An 18,427-nucleotide genomic window follows, 5' to 3' on the forward strand; every position below is an offset into this window, starting at 1 on the left:
GATCAACCAGGCTGTGGTGCTTACATTGGACTTCATATGGCTAGCACCAACAGCCTGGTTAATCAGGCCATCCACTGGGAAGCTTGGTCTGGGACTGGGTCATGAGGGCATTAACCCTCAGAACACATCTCAAGTAGACTCCACATAGGAAAACTCACTCCCTCCAATATATTCTATCACTGCCTAGACTTTTTACCCTCATTACCTCACTCTTTTCTAAGTTAACTTTTAATTTCCTCCTTTCACACACCCTCCCAAATTCATCCACCAACCTTTGTGATTTTCCTTCAGGATCCCCTAAAAGGAGTGTGTCATCAGCAAAGAGCAACCAGGATAACTCCCAGAGTGTCATATTCAATATTCTTTAAGCTTGCACCCCTTTCCCACATTCTAGCATTTCAATTTTAAAAGAATGTTAGTTTTTTCTGGATATTTTCCTGAGGCTGCCAAACCTCCTTAATATTTTTAATCATGATCTGTTAATATGGTGCAAATATTCAGCATCATTTAATGATTTCCATAGTATTTATGGTTCAATTTTTTTATGCACTTCAAATGAAGAATAAAATTTTTTATACATATTCACTTAAAGAAAATAAAAATATGGAAGTCTTTGAAGCCAATATCAGAAAAATAAAGGAGAGGAGAAACAGAATTTAGTAAAGTTTTTATTTATGTGTAGTTTACCTGAGTAATGTACAATGAACAAAATGTAATAAACAATGAACAGTGTATGTGATGTAGTGTACCTAATATACAATGAACAGTGTATGTAATGTAGTACTTCTATATTGATCCTGGTATGTTCTGAGGTAAACACACAATGATCAGCAGTAATATAATATAAAATATTAGTGAAGGTTATTTCAAGGAGAGATGTTAATGTTAACAGTAGATTATGTACAGCCTTGAACGAGCTATAATGATAAGATCAAAACAAAGTTCTTTTTACACAGAAATACTAAACAGAATTAAGAGCAAGAATAAAAAAAAGACTCCCCAGGCCCCATTAATATTTCAAATGTAACAAAAAGGTTTCACTCTTATTCCAATCTTCAAATAAAAGAAGCAAATAAATTTATAAAAATCTATTCAAATATAAATTGATAATGTCTTCAAATAAAATAAAAGCAGGAATTTATAAAAATTAATTAATAACTTCATAAAAAAAAAAAGAATATGCTTAAACCTAGATTAAATTCACTCAACACATGAAACAAAATCCCTGGGTTAACATTTGATGTAGAGAGAGAGAGAGAGAGAGATGCTCAGTGACTGACCTGCAGTTACTCACAATGATTCCAACAGTGTTTACCTAATTATCATTAATAAACAGTTACCAATTATTAAGGTGCATACATAGTGTACTACAAATTTCTTTGACTTTGAGCACAATCTTTTAAACATTTTGATATACTGATATCAATATTTTTCCACAGATAAAATATAAAATCCTGATGGTTGCAGCAACACAAGTGTACAGATGATTTTTTGTTACAAATATTAAAATATTTTAAACGAGGAAAAAAATAAGAAAATAAATGTTAATCTAACTGCAGTTGCGAGGCAAGTTTATAAGAAATTCTCAATCATTTTAAAAAAATAAAAATGGTTCTGGCTTTTAAGAGTGGCAAAAACCAAATACAGTACAGTGGTACCTCGGTATACATCTGCTTTGGAACAAGTCCAACTTGGTATATGTCCTGTTTGGATGCAAAAATTTTTGCCTGGTATATGGCCTTTCTTGGGAATATGACTCACATGCTAAAACTTGTATGGGTCAAAATGAGTCACGACACCATGCGCTACCCTTGTACTTATTTGTAGAAAGTCAGGTGTAGGTAGCTCTGGCTCCCCGTCCCGAATTTAATTAATATACGAGATTTAAAGCAGCCCAGAGAGTTAAAATTCACATACAGTACACTCGTTATTGACCTTAAAATATGTGTAGTCTTAATGTAGGATGAGAGGTGAGTAGTATTTATTTGTAGGAAGTCAGGTGTTGGTAGTTGGTAGATGTAGGCAGCCTGGGCTACACAGCTATACAATATTTAATGCAGCCAAGAGCCATATTATTACCATCAATATACCATATTTACCGAGTTTAATTGTTTCTAACAACTACCTTTAGATGCCATCATAAACAAGAGGAGGGTTAAAGAATAATTCATGCCGAGAATTGTAAACAAAAGCGGAGTGACTAGGCCATACACAGATTTATACACGTTTTCTTTGGTGCTGGACCAGAGAAAACGTAATGTTTTCCCTCTGCCCTGCATATAAACATAGCATGTTACACATAGCATGTTACAAATGTTACACAGCATATAAACATAGCATGTTTATATGCTGTGTAACATGTTTCTCATATAATTTTGAAGAAAATATCATAGATGCATTAATGAAAATGTCTATACAGGTATTAACGTAAAATAAGACATTTAATGTAAAAGTCAAACCTGGTGAGCTTCAACCAGGTCCATATAGGGAAAAAAGAGAAAAGAGAAGGGGGCTCTCCTTCCAAACAATATTATTTCCTCCTCCCTTCTCAGCACTATCCTAAAGTGAGGTTAAATTTGCATTTATTTCATCTAATTCTTTTGTATTTATGCATTTCAGTATTAAGCAGTGTTTAAATTACATATTTTAGTATTAACCCTTTCAGGGTCCAAAGGCCAAATTTGAAAGTGTGCACCAGGGTCCAAGAATTTTCAAAAAATAATTTTGTTATTTTTTTCATAAGAAATGGTAGAGAATCTTTTTCTGAAGGTAATAAAAAATGGAAAATTGATGAAATTATGCTCTTGCGAATTTTGACGTGTCAGTGATATTTACGCATCGGTGATTTTGCTGACTTTGACTCCCATTTTAGGCCAATTACATTATTCCAGTCAACGAAATTCTTAGCTATTTCACTAGTATTACTTCTATTCTATCGATTGAGCACAAGAAATCGCCACATCAACTGTTTCAACTACAAAATAAAGTGATCGGAAATTGGTAATTTGGCCAATTTAATGCAAAGTTCAAAATATTCCAGTTTCAAAATAAGGCCCAGAATAAACAATGCTGGCATTCCTGACACTAAACTAACATTTCCTCTGTTCATTAGTTATTTTTCAAGCTTTACAAATGAATTCCATTTTGATTTTTAATTCACATAATGAATTTTTATTCAAACCAAAAAATAGAAGATTTACTGTTATGCAATATTGTAATATTGTATAAATAATATCAGCACGTTTGTGAACATATATTAAACCCACCAGCTGGCGTGTATTAGATGTGTGAGGTCATTTGTTTACTCTTGAACATCAGCAAAAATTTAACGTTTCTGCTACTTTGAGCTCAGTTTCAAGCCATTTTCAGTACTAAAACCAATCAAAATTATCTCTATTTCTGTAATATCTTCCATTCTATTAAATGATACCAAGAAATCGCAAATACAACTATAAAAAACATACGAAAAAACACTGCAAAGTCACCGTTTTTTGAAAATTATGGTCAGTTTTTTTTCTCTCATTATGCACTATGTGCTGCAGGATTTGTTTTATGTGGTGCACATATACCACATAGATGTATTCTCTCATATCAAGGCCCAAATTTACCGCTCACAGCTTATCAGAGTGAGCTGAGCTCATGGCGTAGCTCTACAGTTTGGACCCTCAATGTAAAGGCATAGATCTATGACATGAACCCTGAAAGGGTTAAGCAGTGTTTAAATTATTTTATACAACCCCATCAATGTATAATATGCCAATAACAATAGAATTTTTTTTCATGGGAACGGATTAATTATTTTCCCTATATTTCTTATGGGAAAATTCATTTGGTATACGTCCTGTTTGGTATGGGTGTAAGGTCCTGGAATGGATTAAGGACTTATACCAAGGTACCACTGTATAAATGTGCTGAGTAAAAAGAAAAAAAAAACACCCAATATAAATATAGTATAGGAAGTAATGCAATGTATATTCTAGGTAATTAGCATTTAATTTTTTTTATGAAAGTAATATTCATGTAGTACATACATAGCTTGAGCCACTACTGAAATTTGGCAGTCTTCACACAAGTAGGTTTATTACACACCACTTTGTTCTAACTAACCAATTGATGCTATTTAAATATAGCATTCCTAGTTATATTTATTTATAATAAAGAAATAAATGTGCATGAAAAATGTTTCAGTGTTTTTCAGATTATTGTCATCAATAATTATTAAGTGTACTCAGAGAAACATTTAGTATTTCAATTATATATGATAATTATTTACATTTAGTATAAGACTATATTTACATCACTAATTGATACGCATTATTGTGAAGTATTAAAAATATTTTGTTCAAGATGGAGATGATGCAAAAGTTCTCCAAATCCGCTTATCCAGCTCTATTATAAATTCATTTAACATTGTGCTCCCATTATTACCAAATTTCTTAGTAGATATGTTCATTCTTATTAAAAGCTGTTTCTTAAATTAGTTTCTTAATACTTAAGTCATGTAAACTTTTCCCAACAATTGCTGGAAGTGTAGGATACACCCAGAGTTTTCTATATATGAAAGCAATTATTCACAAGACAATTTTCACATTAGAGAGAGGGACAGAGAGAGAGAGCGAGAGAGAGAGAGAGAGAGAGAGAGAGAGAGAGAAAGAGGTTAAGCAATCAAGATGCAGAGAAAAACAGATGAAATACTTTATTTCATTTGCCATCACATCCGCATTCATGCAGGAGGAAAAGCTTCAAGTTTTTCTGGTCACTTTTATAAGTAATAGTTATTTATAGTCAAAATGACATTTTAGTTATAGCAACTTTTATTATTAGAAATTTTCCTAGGTTGAAAATTAATAGGACTTTTTATTTAATGAAAGCTAACATTAAAATCTGCACAACACAAATACATGCCAGGATATGAAGGATTTATGACATTATGAAACATGTCAGAACACATGTTAGCAGAAAAAAACCTAATATTCCAGCTCAAATTCAAAAAAATATAATTTCAGTGGCCAAAAGGAAACTCTTCACTTACAAGATAACCTCATCTGACTCTCTGAAATTTTGACATATTTTACCACCAAAGTGACTGAACCTATATCCACTCAACATTACACTAATAATTTAACAAAATGGACAACCATATATTTCATTATTAGACTGACTTTAGTTGATTAGTGCAAGCTAAATGTATATAAAAAAATAAGGGCATTCAAAGATGACAAGCAGATTCTTTCTCAAATAATTTTAAGATGAAAACACGCACACCATCACAGTACACGAGCCAGCAGCAGTGGCCGATACCTTGGCTGACTTCTGCACACTCACTGCTCTCCCACATACCCTAAGCACTCATCCCTAAGTTAATTAGGAAAAAACATCCATAATTTTATAAACAACAATGGTACTAATTATATTAGTCAACAAATTGCAAATAATACTAATAATAATAACAACAGCATTATTATATGGTATTATTAAAACTGATAATAAAAGTAATAATCGTAACAATAACAATACCAGAGGTATCCCCCATCACCTTTCATGGCATATCTACCAAAAACCAATTTAAAATATAATCTTATCCCCACCACCATAATCTTTTGTAAATACTCAAAAACATATTACTGGAAATCTCAAATCTGCCACAAAGAGGTTTAATAAATTTAAATATTATACACTGCAAGGTATTGTATTAATACATCTGTGGTAGCTGGAAACAGCTTAAAAATTATGATTCCACTTTGGAATATTAAATAGAATACTACAGTCTTCTCCAAAATGGGCTATGTAACCTTAAACCAAACCAGTACATTAAATTGGAAGCAATTTGAAAGAGAGGACTTCACTTTTGAAAAAAAAAACTTTTTTTTTTTTTTTTATGCCAGCCATCTCCCACCAAAGTAGGGTGACCCAAAAAAGAAACACTTTCATCACCATTCACACACAATTACTGTTTCTGCAGAGGTGCCCAGATATGACAGTTTAGATGTCACTCCAAACAGCCAATATCCCAAACCCCTCCTTTAAAGCACAGGCATTGTACTTCCCACCTCCAGGGCTCAAGTCCAGCTAACTGGTTTCCCTGAACACCTTCACAAAATATTACCCTGCTCACAATCCAACAGCTCATCAGGTCCCAAAAACCATTCGTCCCCATTCACTACTATCTAACATGCTCACACATGCCTGCAGCATGTCCAGGCCGCTTGCACCCCCCACTATCCTTTTCTAGGATGACCCCTACCCCTCCTCCCCTCCACTACAGATTTATACACCCTCCAAGTCATTCTATTTTGCTCCATCCTCTCAAAATGACCACACCACCTCAGTAACTCCACACCTCCTCCTAATTTCCACACTAAAAATTCTCTGCATAATACTGGCACTACACATTGCCCTTAGACATGACATCTGCACTGCCTCCAGCCTCCTCCTCCTCCTCCTCACTGCAGCATTTACAATCTATGCTTCATACCCATGTAAGAGTGTTGGTACCACCATACTCTCATACATTCCCTTCTTTGCCTCCATGGATAGATTTATGTCTCCACAGACACCTCAATGCACCACTCACCTTTTTCCCTTCATCAATTCTATGGTTAACCTCATCCTTTATAAACCAAACTGCTGACAAATCTACTCCCAAATATCTGAACACGTTAACTTCTTCCATACCCCCCCCCCCCACAAAAAAAAAAAAAAACTACTGTATAATAATATAATCCAGCTTGATTTATATACAATATAAATGTTGAGAAATACTTCCTGTAATATCATGAAACTGAAAAATTTTTACAAAGAAAATTCATAAAAACCATACACTGGCAATAAACTGCTTATTTTATTAAATGATGATGAAATTATTAAATATTTCCCTATTGCCAGTTTAATACCTAAGCAATTAACAGTATAGTAGTATTTCAAAAATCAATTATTTCCTTAGTGTATAATATTAAGCACAAAATAAAGGCACTTGATGAGCCCCATTTAATAAATTAATGTGTGATGAAAAGATATTCATTGTCTATATTTTATTCTGAATAGTTAACTTTAAAAACATAGCACAAGTGCCATTTCAATAAAAGACTCTTGTTCCTGTGCTTTATACCAGGACACATTCTCTGCTAGCTCCCTGATCACACACTAGTGCTGCATCACTCTCCTGTGACTTTACACAATTACAACATATTTATTCTGGTGATGTCAGGAAAGGGACATACTTAGCTTTGCCAATACACTATCCAGCAAGATCGTCGAAAGAGTAGACTATCGCTTTCAACTGGAAACATTCATTACTGCCACATTAGGTGTTAGAGCCATACAGATTAAAGAGGATTTTTAGTAGTGTCCCATACTAAACAGCCAAGTTGTGTAATGTGGGGATTGCCCTTCTTGTTCTATGTTTCCAATGGTTGGATCCATGAGCCTTCCAGTCCACTAATGGCTGATGCTCATTTTGCCAATAAAATATAGCTCCACGAGATATTACATGGTTTTACCTCCCATTTCTATTACAATGCATGTTCCAGGATTATATCCTTATTTCTTCCAATTATACTTCCTATATACTAGTCAATCTACAGAGTTCAATGAAAACCTAAGTTTCCATCTTTATGGAACATGTTAACATGTACCATAGATTCAGAGAGGCAAACTCTCCTAAGAGGTTAATAGGTTTTTAATAGGCAAATTTAAACAGGAGAACCTGTAGCATTACTCCATTTCACATGGCCTCTTTAGCTGGAGGGAGTAAAGTATGAGTCAAGTCACCACAAGAAAGTATTAACTGACTACCAATAATAGTGGGATGTTCTTCTTCACAAACTTGGCTGATGTTGGATAATCGCATGGATTATCCAGCATCATTGATTTCAGAGTTTGGTCTCCAGACTAAGTGCTGGTGCATACTGTGTCTTCACACCTTTCACTGCCCTCCTAGCATGGAATACTTACTAAATGAGGACTTTAACCTTGTGTTTCTACGTGGGTGTTCTTTCCTTGTCATCCATTCTTATTATCAACTCCACAATGACACCTATTAATGTTGCCTTTTTCTTGGACTTCTTCAGCTCGAGATTCATACAGCTTCCTTATAGTTTTGAGATACGTATATGAATATCCTATGCTACCATATGCTGATTGTCTTTCGTCAGTCAGCAAAACACACCCTTTTGACAAGTATCTTCTTTACTTCAACTTCAACACACCTCATGGAGGGAGGATAATATACTCTGTATACAGCTGGGACGATTCTGAGCTCTCAATATAGACTATCAGTAACTTTGCAGAGAAGTCTTCTTTTTTTCTCCCTTCCACCAAGCAGCTCTACAGTGATGGAACCTTCAACTACATCTCCAGGACTCCAGTGAATTTTTCCCACTATAGAATGCTCTTATATTTGGGGAGTCGAACTAAATGCCTCTGACAGGCTCTCAAGGCACTCTCCCTAGATAGTTCACATAACTGGAATGAACCGAAAGCCATATATGTAGTAATGTAACTATCTCTGCAAGTGACATCTTACTAGACACTATCACTGAAGGTCTACTGAGCAACAATCTGGTGCTTGCCCATATACAACATACATCATAGCTCTCACATTACACCACTCTTCAAACTTAGTGAAGATGCCAGTCTTGCTTTCTCTTCTGTTATTGCAATCTGGGATTATGCTGTACTGTCCAAGGTGGCCCCCCCAAAAATCTTTTCTTCAACAATGCCTCTTCCTTAATCTAGTTTCAGGATGTAACATCAGCTCCTGGTCCTTCTCCACTTGAGTAAAACAACACCTGCTTACACCATTCAAGGTCTTCCTCTATATATTGCAAGTACTCTCACCAAGGGTGTGCCAAGGTCCCTAGCACTAGCAACTCGTGTTTCTCTGGGCCTCATCTTGGATACCAAGATCATGGATGCTTTGGCCTTATTGCATTACAGTAATGCATAGAGGAGACACAGAGACATTGCTTTCCTAGGATATAAACATGCTACATTCCGAGGTCAGTGCCAATCATTGTTTACCCAACTCTGTTTCATGTTCCTTATTTATTCTGTGTATATCTTAGGGAACAATGACGTCATTTTCCCTCCACCATAACAGGGTTAGGGTGTCCATCAGCCAGGCAATGGAAAGGTTCAAGCTCATCTTCATGGCATCTCAACCAGCTTGACCTAGACCCTAAAATAAAGTTGACTGCAATGACTGACTTGTATTTGTTTTAGTCATAGGTATGTTATGGCCTACACCAGTATAAATGAAGGAAATAACATACCAAAATGACAAAGGTACCAAGTCTAGACCAGATGGTTTTCTAATTTCTGACATTGTCTTCCACAGAGATGAATTCTTTGATACACGTACTTGCTCATTAGCAACTATTGGTGCTGTTCCACAAGATCCTCTTATTCTCCAGTGATTCGGTTTTAAAAACTATCTAAATCACTTGGTCCTCATATGCCACCTCCATAATCTAGGGTACCACCGATGGCAGGATTCCTTATGTACAAACGTGGCTTATGGAACCTGAGCACACAAAACATACACAGTTTTGACTGAAAAAACTAATTTCCGTAGGGGATTTCACGAGCCAAAGAGTCTGCTACCTCTTTTCGCAAGTTATTTCTCTAAATGCTGTGCACAACTGTGCACATTTGAAGTGTCTCAGATATATGCTCACAGAAATGAACTAGTGCTTAACTGCGAGACAGAATTTATTCCTGGTATATAATACTGAGGTTATACAGGCGAGTAACTCTTCCTAAAGTGGTTCAAGGAACTCTCCACAGAAATTAATTTTTCATTCTTCAAAATTGTGTATTACAGTTTTTAATTTTACATCCTTTTAAAAAAACTGAAGCCTAGTTTTCAAAATATTATTCCATTAAATAACTCTATTACCGTATTTCGTGGCTTATTTGATGCAATTTTTTTTTTCCATAAAATGTCTCCAAAAACCACCCTGTATCCTATAAACTGAAGGTCAGTGATGGGAGCTACAAGTTTGGGGTCCAGGGTGAGCTGTAGCTCTCCCAGTTACATCCAATGCTGAGCCATTGAAATTAAAACAAGTCTTATAAGCCGCAAAATATGGTATATCATGTGGAGATATTCAATTAAATACTCACATTTGAAGTATAATAAAAGGCTTTGAATTTTTTTAATTTCAAATTTTGCTCTAAACAATGCTTGAAACCAATACACTGAATGCCAAATATAGGTACCATAAATCCTCAATTTAAAGCTTTTGAGTTAAATGATTTCAGAAATATGGAACAAAATCCACCAGATCAACTGATTCAGAAACAAGGAACAAATGCAGCTGCTTACAGGATTGTTTGTTAGTTACAATCATGGCAAAATATTATTTTATACCTACAACAAATATCATTACTGAGCACCTACTCCATCATATTAGACTACTAAATTGATGGTTTATTGTACTATAGATTTAAAACTGAGTAAGAGTAGACATATGAAATGACTTGTTTCATCAGGTATAGGAAATCAGAAGACTTAACTTCTTTTGAGAACTAAATTTTACTGAAGTCAGTCAGATTTTAATAAATACTTTTAACTGAATTGTTGAATGTTGATGAAGAGAGCGAGGCAGTGATTTCTTGCATTAGACAGGAAGGTATAACACCTTTACAGGGTGAGGAAGACCCAAATGTGAGTGTGGGGTAAGTGCATGAGGCAGTGGGAAGAAAGTAAAGGGGGTAAATTAGCTGGGATAAATGGGATTAAGGCCCAAATGTTAAAAGCAGGTGAGGATATAGTATTTGAGCAGAGGTGCATTTCTTCAACATATGCATGAAAGGAGGGAAAGTACCTAGGATTGGCAGCAAGCATGCATAGTTCCTTTATGAAAGAAAAAATGGGATTAAAGAGTATAGTAATTACAGGGAAATCAGCCTGTTTTATATACCAGGTAAAGTGTATAGTAGAGCTATCTTTGAAAGAATTATGAATAAGCCAGAGAGTAGGACTGAAGAGGAACAAAAAGGTAGGGAATGGTAGGGAATGCGTAGTTCAAGTGTTTTCATAGAAGCACGTTAGTGAACAATACCTAGATAAAGTAAAGGAACTTTTCTTTGTATTTACAGATTTAGAAAAAGCATATGACAGGGTGGATAGGGAAGCAATGTGGTTGATGTTGCAAGTGTATGGAATAGATGGTAGGTTACTAAACCAGTAAAGAGCTTGTATGTGGATAGTGAGGTGCAGGTTAAGGTATGTAGGAGAGAGGGAGATTATTTTCCAATAAAGGTAGGCCTTAGACAGGGATGTGTTACGTCACAATGGTTGTTTAACCTATTTATAGGTGAGGTTGTAAAAGATGTCACTGCAAAGGTGTTAGTCAGAGGTGTGGGACAACGGTAATGAATCTAATACATAGTGGGAGTTATCACAGCTGCTTTTTTCCGATGACAGTTCTTTTGGGAGATTCTGAAGAGAAGTTGCAAATGTTGGACAACTAATTTGGGAAGGAATGTAAAAGAAGGAAATTAAAATTAAACACAGAAAAGAGCAAGGTGAAGAGGGTTTCAAAAAATATAGGTAATGAGAGATTGGATATTACACTGGAGGAAGGGAGTATGGAAGAAGTATATAGAGCAGTACCAACACTATTGTATGGGTGTGAAGCAAGAGTTCTGAATGTGAGTGTTACAGTAAGGAAGCTGGAAGCAGTACAGATATTGTTTTAAAGCAATGTGTGATGTGAACATTATGCAGAGAATTCAGAGTTGGAAGTTAAGGAGGAGTAAAATTAACATATCAATAAGAGGTTTGAGAAGGGGTTGTTGAAGTAGATTGGACATTTAGAGAAAATGGAGCAAAAAAGGATGACTAGAAGGGCATACAAATCTGGGAGGAAGGGTAGACCTCATCCTAGGAAAGGGTGGGAGTAAAGTAGGTTTTAAGTGTCAAGGGCTTAGACATCCAATAGGCTTGTCTGAGCATGTTAGATAGGAGTGCAAGTGAAGTAACATTTATATAAATGAAGAGATTCAGGGAAACCAGTTAGCCAGACTTGAAGCTTGGGAAATACAGTGCCTGCACTCTGAAGATGTTGCAGTTTGGAGAGTCATCTGTCGGTGCCCATCTGACAAGACAGTGACTGAATGAGTAACAGTGAAAGTATCTACTTTGCCAGGTCACTCTACCTCAGTAGGAGATAGCCAGAGTGTTAAAAAAAATATTTAAACCTACGTTTATAATTTTATAATTATATGGTGAGTATCTAAAATACAGTATATACCCATTGCATATATGACAAATTAATTCAAAGAATGAATCACTTTTTATTTTATGAATTAGAATTTTGAACATATTTCATAACCCAAAATATAAATACTGTATACTATACCATATTTAAACAAGTGTATTAAGAGCCCAGGTGAAATACTGACCAGAAACCAAACAACCAGCACCACCCAAGACTGACACTAAAGATTTTAATGCAAAAAATGTACACTATATATCATAGCCTCATAACATGGGATTACAGTTAATTCCTGCTTAACAACCTACACAGGGAACAGAGAAATGGTCTGACAATCACTAAGTGGATCCAATTTTCAAAACATCCATGTTAAAGCCCAAGATATGTATCGGTAAAAACAATATCTTGCATATAGTTTTTATGAACTTTTTAAACCAAAAATAAAACTATATACAGTGAACCCTCATTTTTCGTAATTAATCCATTCCAGAGTGTTGATCTGTGAAACCATTTTCCCCATAAGAAATAATGTAAATCCAATTAGTAATCCATTCCAGACCAAAAGTATTAACAAAATTTTTTTTTTTTACACAAAATATAGATTTACATACACAGAAAACAATTATACATGAAGAATAAAACAATAATATCATCACACTTTCCTTTATTGAAGACTCTTGTTGATGTATGAATAAAATATGTCATTACGTATGTTAGGAATTGTGACGGCGGCAGGGAAGGGTGTTTGGAGACAGGACAAGATAGTCCTTCAATATGACACTAATATCAACTTCACGGCTTATTTATCTATCACAATTCATCTAATATGACATAATAAACAATATTAATAACACAGAAACATGACATATACTCTAGAATGAATAAAGTATGTCTTTATGTATGTCATGAGTGGTGTTGTGGTGGTGGTGGTGGTGTTGTTGGGTGTATAAGGGCCAATGAGAGCATAAGCTTTACAAAGTGGTGGTGAAGGTGGCAACAGAGGCAGCAGTGTTGTCAGTGGCCCTATATAGTACAGTGGAACCTCAAATATCGAACTGCTCCCAACTCAACCAATTATGCTCCCAACTCAACCAATTATGTAAGTGTATTTTTGTAAGTGCTTTTACAAGTGTATTTTTGAGGGTCTGAAATGAACTAATCTAATTTACATTATTCCTGATGGGAATAAATTCGTTTGGTAACAGCACTCGAACAGCCATCTGGAACGAAGAAAGCTCAATATATGAGGCTCAACTGTATCTCCAATAACATTAGAGGAGTTAGTTTCATGCTGTCCTTTTTCTATTGATTAATCGCTTAACTTACTTGCTACACTGTTAATGCTACATTTTATCACTGACTCGTGCTATAGCCTTTATCGACTCTTGCTGCTTTAGTATCATACATAAGTAGAATCACTGAAGAAGGCACATTCTCCCCTCTCTCTTCCTCCTCCGCCTTGGTACTTTGCTACGAGTTCTTTCTTTAACCCTTTGAGGGTCGACAGGCCCTCTCCGAGACTTGTTCTCAGGGTCAGCCAAATTTAAAAAAAAAAAATTATTTTTTTCTTATGAAAAGATAGAGAATCTTTTCCCGATCATAATGACACCAAAAGTATGAAATTTGATGGAAAACTTATGGAATTATGGTCTCGCGAAGTTAGTGGTCTCGACGATGTTTACGCATCAGCAATTTTGCCCACTTTGAGCCCTATTTTTGGCTAATTCCAATGTACTAGTTGACAAAAATCATAACTATTTCGCTAAAGCTCCATTTTCTCTATCGAATGAGTACAAGAAACCATCCATTTACCAATTTCAACTATCCAATAAAGTGGTCAGAATTTAGCAATTTTGCCAATTTCACACAAATTTCAAAAGATGCCAATTTCCAAATAGGGTCCAGAATAAACAAGAAAGACATTCCTGGCACTAAAATAAGTTCTCTGTTCGTTAGTCACATCCCCAGGCGACTCTTATATTTCTTTGACTTTCCACTTTGAATTTTTATTCTTACAAAAAACAGAAGATTTACTGTTATGCGGACTACTGCATTAGTGTAGAAATGGTATAAATAATATCAGCGCACTTGTGAAATAATATTAGACTCGCCAGTTGACGTGTATTGGACGCCTGGCATGATTTGTTTACTTTTGAACTTTGGTAAAAATCGAATGCTTCTGCTACTTTGCACTCAATTTCAAGGTACTTTTCATTGTAAAACCAGTCAAAATCATCTCAATTTCTGTAATATGTCTTCCATTCTATAAAATGAGACCAAGAAAACTAGAATACAACAATAAATACCATACAAAAATACAGTGCAAATTCGCTGTTTTATTCCAAAAACACGGTCAAAGTTTTTTTTTCTCATTACGCACTGTGTGGTGCAGGATTTTTTTTATGCTGTGCACACTGACCACATAGACCCATTCTTTCATATGTAGGCCTACCAGCTTTCTCTCACTAGATTTGAGGGCGCTAGAATTTAGGCATACTAGTATATCAAAAACCCTGGGTCCTAAGCCGTACTAGTACGGCCGAAACCCTCAAAGGGTTAATTCTATCTAGGAGCTTTCTTTGGGCCCATGGTGGCTTGTTTAGCAGTTGCAAGCACTAAAACAAATGGAATATTACGAAATGTATCAAATGAACGCGTGGGATTGTGCTCACTCGCTGATAAACAATGGCACACTGACAGTGAATGGTGTGTGAGGCCGCTCATACGTGTTTGGGATGAACAACTATTTGCGAGTCAAACAATGATTCGAGAGTCAATATTCTGATGAAAAAAGTTACGATTTGCGAAAATTACGAATTCCGATGATTACAAAAAAAGAGGGTCCACTGTACAGCATAGTACTCCCTCTCTACCGGGTGAGGCGTTTTGAGACTTACTGCCAGTAATTTCTTTTAGTTATAATTTCTTATCAAATACAATTATAGATAATTCATAATGTTGTAATGAATGCTTATAAGGTTACAAGTAAGCAAACACATACAAGTCAGTGAGAAAAACATTGCATATTATGTAAACACTGTTAACTTGACTTGATTCCTCAATACTTTTGACCATATGTTGCTGTCACACTCCAACTTTTCACTTGTAAATGCAGTGTTTTGGTGGGAGATGGCCAGAGTGTTAAAAAAAAAAAATCAATCTACCACACATTTAAATTGTCTGCCCAACTATAATTTATGACCAAGGCCAGTAATGATGTGCAATGGTGAAGGGATAAAGGACTACTTCTGGATCACTTCCCCCATCTCCTCAAGTAATTTTCACTTGTAATTTTTTCCTTGCATTTACTGATCAAAGGCAGTAATAAATACAATTCATTATGTAGATATCTCCTAATGAAGGCATGACACGTAAGAGATCAAAGAGGCAGTGTGGGTGGGAGGTATTGGATAGGCAATATTGTCCAGTGTGAATATACTGCTGCTGCTATGGCTACTGATTTTGGTCGCAGCAAAAATGACAAACTTAACAATTTCACTTTCCAACACTCTATTTACGAGTTTATTACTCTTTGTGAATAAAATGATAATGTCACATGAACTGACTGTACAACTTGTACTCATAATGATAATGTCATTTAGTCAGGAGGATGGGAAGAGAGCATCGTGCAGTACAATCACACACCATTACTCTCAGTGTCTACAAAACTAACACTGCCTCCATATTCATTATTTTTATCTCAGTTTTCAGGTCATCAAACTTGTTTATCACTGGTCTATGATTGTTTGGTGTAGGTGTGGTGGGTTCTTATTTGTTTAAAGCAAACTGGTCAAGAAATTTGCTTTTTTATATATTATGATTTTTAATTGAATATATTACAATAACACTTGTTTTCTAGCAGTTAGTCATTTTGGATCTATATATTAATAAAGAGAGAAGTTAAGAGAGTGGTGAAGCAATGTAAAAAGAGAGCAAATGAGAGAGTGGGTGAGATGTTATCAACAAATTTTGTTGAAAATAAGAAAAAGTTTTGGAGTGAGATTAACAAGTTAAGAAAGCCTAGAGAACAAATGGATTTGTCAGTTAAAAATAGGAAAGGAGAGTTATTAAATGGAGAGTTAGAGGTATTGGGAAGATGGAGGGAATATTTTGAGGAATTGTTAAATGTTGACGAAGATAGAGAAGCTGTGATTTCGTGTATAGGGCAAGGAGGAACAACATCTTGTAGGAGTGAGGAAGAGCCAGTTGTGAGTGTGGGGGAAGTTCGTGAGGCAGTAGGTAAAATGAAAGGGGGTAAGGCAGCCGGGATTGATGGGATAAAGATAGAAATGTTAAAAGCAGGTGGGGATATAGTTTTGGAGTGGTTGGTGCAATTATTTAATAAATGTATGGAAGAGGGTAAGGTACCTAGGGATTGGCAGAGAGCATGCATAGTTCCTTTGTATAAAGGCAAAGGGGATAAAAGAGAGTGCAAAAATTATAGGGGGAGAAGTCTGTTGAGTATACCTGGCAAAGTGTATGGTAGAGTTATTATTGAAAGAATTAAGAGTAAGACGGAGAATAGGATAGCAGATGAACAAGGAGGCTTTAGGAAAGGTAGGGGGTGTGTGGACCAGGTGTTTGCAGTGAAACATATAAGTGAACAGTATTTAGATAAGGTTAAAGAGGTCTTTGTGGCATTTATGGATTTGGAAAAGGCGTATGACAGGGTGGATAGGGGGGCAATGTGGCAGATGTTGCAGGTGTATGGTGTAGGAGGTAGGTTACTGAAAGCAGTGAAGAGTTTTTACGAGGATAGTGAGGCTCAAGTTAGAGTATGTAGGAAAGAGGGAAATTATTTCCCAGTAAAAGTAGGCCTTAGACAAGGATGTGTGATGTCACCGTGGTTGTTTAATATATTTATAGATGGGGTTGTAAAAGAAGTAAATGCGAGGGTCTAGACAAGAGGCGTGGAGTTAAAAGATAAAGAATCACACATAAAGTGGGAGTTGTCACAGTTGCTCTTTGCTGATGACACTGTGCTCTTGGGAGATTCTGAAGAGAAGTTGCAGAGATTGGTGGATGAATTTGGTAGGGTGTGCAAAAGAAGAAATTTGAAAGTGAATACAGGAAAGAGTAAGGTTATGAGGATAACAAAAAGATTAGGTGATGAAAGTTTGGATATCAGATTGGAGGGAGAGAGTATGGAGGAGGTGAATGTATTCAGATATTTGGGAGTGGACGTGTCAGCGGATGGGTCTATGAAAGATGAGGTGAATCAGAGAATTGATAAGGGGAAAAGGGTGAGTGGTGCACTTAGGAGTCTGTGGAGACAAAGAACTTTGTCCTTGGAGGCAAAGAGGGGAATGTATGAGAGTATAGTTTTACCAACGCTCTTATATGGGTGTGAAGCATGGGTGATGAATGTTGCAGCGAGGAGAAGGCTGGAGGCAGTGGCGATGTCATGTCTGAGAGCAATGTGTGGTGTGAATATAATGCAGAGAATTCGTAGTTTGGAAGTTAGGAGGAGGTGCGGGATTACCAAAACTGTTGTCCAGAGGGCTGAGGAAGGGTTGTTGAGGTGGTTCGGACATGTGGAGAGAATGGAGCGAAACAGAATAACTTCAAGAGTGTATCAGTCTGTAGTGGAAGGAAGGTGGGGTAGGGGTCAGCCTAGGAAAGGTTGGAGGGAGGGGGTAAAGGAGGTTTTGTGTGCGAGGGGCTTGGACTTCCAGCAGGCATGCGTGAGCGTGTTTGATAGGAGTGAATGGAGACAAATGGTTTTTAATACTTGACGTGCTGTTGGAGTGTGAGCAAAGTAACATTTATGAAGGGGTTCAGGGAAACCGGCAGGCCGGACTTGAGTCCTGGAGAAGGGAAGTACAGTGCCTGCACTCTGAAGGAGGGGTGTTAATGTTGCAGTTTAAAAACTGTAGTGTAAAGCACCCTTCTGGCAAGACAGTGATGGAGTGAATGATGGTGAAAGTTTTTCTTTTTCGGGCCACCCTGCCTTGGTGGGAATTGGCCAGTGTGACAATAATAATAATAATATTAATACATAGTATGAAAATACTCAGTGATGCACTCTAAAGTGGTAGCAAGTGTATACACATCCCTTTAGTTGGTGATCATTAACTGGCCTGGGAGAAAGTAATTTTTTTTAAAGACTTTTATAATAAATTAAATATATTAGCAGTATGTTGCTACCCTATTCTATATGAGAATTACACAGTGGGAACAAAAGAGGAGAAGCCCTGAGGTTT

General features: G+C 36.1%; 1 protein-coding gene across 9 annotated transcripts in view; it reads right to left on the bottom strand.

Moving 5' to 3' along the window:
* Window positions 1-18,427, bottom strand: part of Synd (protein kinase C and casein kinase substrate in neurons protein Synd) — a 798,660-nt gene that overhangs the window by 151,001 nt on the left and 629,232 nt on the right. The gene's annotated exons all lie outside the window — the stretch shown is intronic.

Source organism: Cherax quadricarinatus, chromosome 26 (genome assembly GCF_038502225.1).
Source record: "Cherax quadricarinatus isolate ZL_2023a chromosome 26, ASM3850222v1, whole genome shotgun sequence".
NCBI lineage: Eukaryota > Metazoa > Arthropoda > Malacostraca > Decapoda > Parastacidae > Cherax > Cherax quadricarinatus.